Source organism: Eubalaena glacialis, chromosome 20 (assembly GCF_028564815.1).
Source record: "Eubalaena glacialis isolate mEubGla1 chromosome 20, mEubGla1.1.hap2.+ XY, whole genome shotgun sequence".
Lineage (NCBI taxonomy): Eukaryota > Metazoa > Chordata > Mammalia > Artiodactyla > Balaenidae > Eubalaena > Eubalaena glacialis.
In genome coordinates this window covers 40438157-40444156 of record NC_083735.1, presented here as the reverse complement: position 1 = coordinate 40444156, position 6000 = coordinate 40438157, and positions in this window count along the sequence as shown.

The window sequence follows — 6000 nt, the reverse complement described above, 5'->3', positions numbered from 1 at the left end:
CATGCCATGGAGTCTGCCTCATTGTCCGATTTTGAGCTGCTCTTAGAAACACAATCTGCTTCGCCTTTCTTCCAGGAACTCACACCCAAGGACCCCATACCTACAGTAGAAAGGAGGCTTGCATCCTACTGCAACGAAACCACAGTTTTCCTGTTACACTGCAGGATTTTAGAATAGGCTTTAGCCTATTCTAGCCCGATAGCCTACATAGAGCATTTCAAATTTGAGGGAGTTCGCTACATGGAGAACACTTTGTGAAGAAAAGTTGATTCAGGCAAGGGACCAGGGTAGAGCTAGAGTCTCTTTTGACTTGTTAGAAATCAGAAGACTTCAGGCTGATTGTTCACCGGCAAAGAAGACCTGATGGCACAAGCCTTGCTTTCCCATATTAAAAGCTCTTAGTCATGCTGCCCTGAAGCTACCTAAATAACTCTCTTTTTGACTGGCCTCTAGTCACTGTAGTTAGCCCTCTGGAACAAAAAGCAGTTTTCTCTAAAGAAACACGGTGCTTCCATAGTATGGGTGGGAGCTCATCCTGTCAGGCTCTAGAGCTAAAGGGAAACTTGACGTGAGTACTTGCCTCACGCTAAGGCCTGAAAAGCCCTGCTGAAGCGAAAGCGTGTTGCAGTTTCCATTAGCTAGTATTCGCAGTTCTGCTTTACTTTAACGTTTCTCCGCTTTTCCAGACACTTAGGACCCTCGTGTGGGCACCCCACTGCCTACAAATACAGTGAGTACCAGCAGGTTCCACTGCCCTTCTAAGAAACTTCCAGGCCGTAAGTCTTTCCAAGTCACTCTGCATTCAGAGAGCAGGGCAATACACTGCACCCTTCCTTGGGAAAGCTAGATGTCCTCAGCACACCAACAGCTCCAGGGATTCTGTTCTCTCACGTCCTACATGCCATGGAAGTCTGCCTCATTGTCCTCATTTGAGCTGCACTTAGCAACACAATCTGATTCGCCTTTCTTCTAGGAACTCACACTCAAGGACCCCATACCTACAGGAGAAAGGAGGCTTGCATTCCTTCTGCAACCAAAGCACAGTTGTTCCTGTTACCCTGCAGGATTTTAGAATAGCCTAAGGACCGATAGCCTACATAGAGCATTTCAAATTTGAGGCAGTTCGCTACATGTAGAACACTTTGTGAAGAAAAGTTGATTCAGGCAAGGGACAAGGGTAGAGCTAGAGTCTCTTTTGACTTGTTAGAAATCAGAAGGCTTCAGGCTGATGGTTCACCGGCAAAGAAACCTGATGGCACGAGCCTTGCTTTCCCTTCTTAAAAGCTCTTAGTCATGCTGCCCTGAAGCTACCTAAATAACTCTCTTTTTGACTGGCCTCTAGTCACTGTAGTTAGCCCTCTGGAACAAAAAGCAGTTTTCTCTAAGGAAACACGGTGCTTCCATAGTATGGGTGGGAGCTCATCTTATCAGGCTCTAGAGCTAAAGGGAAACTTGACGTGAGTACTTGCCTCACGCTAAGGCCTGAGGAGCCCTGCTGAAGCGAAAGCGTGTTGCAGTTTGCATCAGCTCGTATTCGAAGTTCTGCTTTACTTTAACGTTTCTACACATTTCCAGACACTTAGGAACCTCGTGTGGGCACCCCATTGCCTACAAATACAGTGAGTAGCAGCAGGCTCCACTGCCCTTCAAAGAAACATCCAGGCCGTAAGCCTTTCCAAGTCACTCTATGTATTCAGAGACTAGGGCAATACACTGCACCCTTCCTTGGGAACGCTAGATGTCCTCAGCACACCAACAGCTCCAGGGATTCTGTTCTCTCACGTCCTACATGCCATGGAAGTCTGCCTCATTGTCCTCATTTGAGCTGCACTTAGCAACACAATCTGCTTCACCTCTGTTCTAGGAACTCACACCCAAGGACCCCATACCTACAGTAGAAACGAGGCTTGCATTCCTACTGCAACGAAACCACTGTTTCCTGTTACCCTGCAGGATTTTGAATAGGCTAAGGACCGATAGCCTACTCAAAGTGTTCCAAGGATGAGTGAGTTCGCTACATGCAGAACACTTTGGGAAGTAATGTTGATTCAGGCAAGGGAACAGGGTGTAGCTAGAGTCTCTTTTGACTTGTTGGAAATCAGAAGGGTTTAGACTTCGTGTTCACCGCAAAAGATGACCTGATGGCACAAGCCTTGTTTCCCATATTAAAAGCTCTATTCAGGCTGCCCTGAAGCTACCTAAATACGTCTATTTCTGACTGGCCTCTAGTCACTGTAGTTACACTCTGGACGAAAAGGTTTCTCTAACGAAGCATGATGCTTCCATAGCATGGGTGGTAGCTCATCCCGTCAGGCTCTAGAGCTAAAGGGAAACTTGACGTCAGTACTTGCCTCACGCTAAGGCCTGAAGAGCCCTGCTGAAGCGAAAGCGTGTTGCAGTTTACATTAGCTCGTATTCGCAGTTCTGCTTTACTTTAACGTTTCTACGGTTTTCCAGACTCTTTGGACCCTCGTGTGGGCACCCCATTGCCTACCAATACAGTGAGTACCAGCAGGCCGTACTGCCCTTCTAAGAAACATCCAGGCCGTAAGCCTTTCCAAGTCCCTCTATGTGTTCAGAGAGTAGGGCAATACACTGCACCCTTCCTTGGGAAAGCTAGATGTCCTCAGCACACCAACAGCTCCAGGGATTCTGTTCTCTCACGTCCTACATGCCATGGAGTCTGCCTCATTGTCCGATTTTGAGCTGCTCTTAGAAACACAATCTGCTTCGCCTTTCTTCCAGGAACTCACACCCAAGGACCCCATACCTACAGTAGAAAGGAGGCTTGCATCCTACTGCAACGAAACCACAGTTTTCCTGTTACACTGCAGGATTTTAGAATAGGCTTTAGCCTATTCTAGCCCGATAGCCTACATAGAGCATTTCAAATTTGAGGGAGTTCGCTACATGGAGAACACTTTGTGAAGAAAAGTTGATTCAGGCAAGGGACCAGGGTAGAGCTAGAGTCTCTTTTGACTTGTTAGAAATCAGAAGACTTCAGGCTGATTGTTCACCTGCAAAGAAGACCTGATGGCACAAGCCTTGCTTTCCCATATTAAAAGCTCTTAGTCATGCTGCCCTGAAGCTACCTAAATAACTCTCTTTTTGACTGGCCTCTAGTCGCTGTAGTTAGCCCTCTGGAACAAAAAGCAGTTTTCTCTAAAGAAACACGGTGCTTCCATAGTATGGGTGGGAGCTCATCCTGTCAGGCTCTAGAGCTAAAGGGAAACTTGACGTGAGTACTTGCCTCACGCTAAGGCCTGAAAAGCCCTGCTGAAGCGAAAGCGTGTTGCAGTTTCCATTAGCTAGTATTCGCAGTTCTGCTTTACTTTAACGTTTCTCCGCTTTTCCAGACACTTAGGACCCTCGTGTGGGCACCCCACTGCCTACAAATACAGTGAGTACCAGCAGGTTCCACTGCCCTTCTAAGAAACTTCCAGGCCGTAAGTCTTTCCAAGTCACTCTGCATTCAGAGAGCAGGGCAATACACTGCACCCTTCCTTGGGAAAGCTAGATGTCCTCAGCACACCAACAGCTCCAGGGATTCTGTTCTCTCACGTCCTACATGCCATGGAAGTCTGCCTCATTGTCCTCATTTGAGCTGCACTTAGCAACACAATCTGATTCGCCTTTCTTCTAGGAACTCACACTCAAGGACCCCATACCTACAGGAGAAAGGAGGCTTGCATTCCTTCTGCAACCAAAGCACAGTTGTTCCTGTTACCCTGCAGGATTTTAGAATAGCCTAAGGACCGATAGCCTACATAGAGCATTTCAAATTTGAGGCAGTTCGCTACATGCAGAACACTTTGTGAAGAAAAGTTGATTCAGGCAAGGGACAAGGGTAGAGCTAGAGTCTCTTTTGACTTGTTAGAAATCAGAAGGCTTCAGGCTGATGGTTCACCGGCAAAGAAACCTGATGGCACGAGACTTGCTTTCCCTTCTTAAAAGCTCTTAGTCATGCTTCCCTGAAGCTACCTAAATAACTCTCTTTTTGACTGGCCTCTAGTCACTGTAGTTAGCCCTCTGGAACAAAAAGCAGTTTTCTCTAAGGAAACACGGTGCTTCCATAGTATGGGTGGGAGCTCATCTTATCAGGCTCTAGAGCTAAAGGGAAACTTGACGTGAGTACTTGCCTCACGCTAAGGCCTGAGGAGCCCTGCTGAAGCGAAAGTGTGTTGCAGTTTGCATCAGCTCGTATTCGAAGTTCTGCTTTACTTTAACGTTTCTACACATTTCCAGACACTTAGGAACCTCGTGTGGGCACCCCATTGCCTACAAATACAGTGAGTAGCAGCAGGCTCCACTGCCCTTCAAAGAAACATCCAGGCCGTAAGCCTTTCCAAGTCACTCTATGTATTCAGAGACTAGGGCAATACACTGCACCCTTCCTTGGGAATGCTAGATGTCCTCAGCACACCAACAGCTCCAGGGATTCTGTTCTCTCACGTCCTACATGCCATGGAAGTCTGCCTCATTGTCCTCATTTGAGCTGCACTTAGCAACACAATCTGCTTCACCTCTGTTCTAGGAACTCACACCCAAGGACCCCATACCTACAGTAGAAACGAGGCTTGCATTCCTACTGCAACGAAACCACTGTTTCCTGTTACCCTGCAGGATTTTGAATAGGCTAAGGACCGATAGCCTACTCAAAGTGTTCCAAGGATGAGTGAGTTCGCTACATGCAGAACACTTTGGGAAGAAAAGTTGATTCAGGCAAGGGAACAGGGTGTAGCTAGAGTCTCTTTTGACTTGTTGGAAATCAGATGGGTTTAGACTTCGTGTTCACCGCAAAAGATGACCTGATGGCACAAGCCTTGTTTCCCATATTAAAAGCTCTATTCAGGTTGCCCTGAAGCTACCTAAATACGTCTATTTCTGACTGGCCTCTAGTCACTGTAGTTACACTCAGGACGAAAAGATTTCTCTAACGAAGCACGATGCTTCCATAGCATGGGTGGTAGCTCATCCCGTCAGGCTCTAGAGCTAAAGGGAAACTTGACGTCAGTACTTGCCTCACGCTAAGGCCTGAAGAGCCCTGCTGAAGCGAAAGCGTGTTGCAGTTTACATTAGCTCGTATTCGCAGTTCTGCTTTACTTTAACGTTTCTACGGTTTTCCAGACTCTTTGGACCCTCGTGTGGGCACCCCATTGCCTACCAATACAGTGAGTACCAGCAGGCCATACTGCCCTTCTAAGAAACATCCAGGCCGTAAGCCTTTCCAAGTCCCTCTATGTGTTCAGAGAGTAGGGCAATACACTGCACCCTTCCTTGGGAAAGCTAGATGTCCTCAGCACACCAACAGCTCCAGGGATTCTGTTCTCTCACGTCCTACATGCCATGGAGTCTGCCTCATTGTCCGATTTTGAGCTGCTCTTAGAAACACAATCTGCTTCGCCTTTCTTCCAGGAACTCACACCCAAGGACCCCATACCTACAGTAGAAAGGAGGCTTGCATCCTACTGCAACGAAACCACAGTTTTCCTGTTACACTGCAGGATTTTAGAATAGGCTTTAGCCTATTCTAGCCCGATAGCCTACACAGAGCATTTCAAATTTGAGGGAGTCCGCTACATGGAGAACACTTTGTGAAGAAAAGTTGATTCAGGCAAGGGACCAGGGTAGAGCTAGAGTCTCTTTTGACTTGTTAGAAATCAGAAGACTTCAGGCTGATTGTTCACCTGCAAAGAAGACCTGATGGCACAAGCCTTGCTTTCCCATATTAAAAGCTCTTAGTCATGCTGCCCTGAAGCTACCTAAATAACTCTCTTTTTGACTGGCCTCTAGTCACTGTAGTTAGCCCTCTGGAACAAAAAGCAGTTTTTTCTAAAGAAACACAGTGCTTCCATAGTATGGGTGGGAGCTCATCCTGTCAGGCTCTAGAGCTAAAGGGAAACTTGACGTGAGTACTTGCCTCACGCTAAGGCCTGAAAAGCCCTGCTGAAGCGAAAGCGTGTTGCAGTTTCCATTAGCTAGTATTCGCAGTTCTGCTTT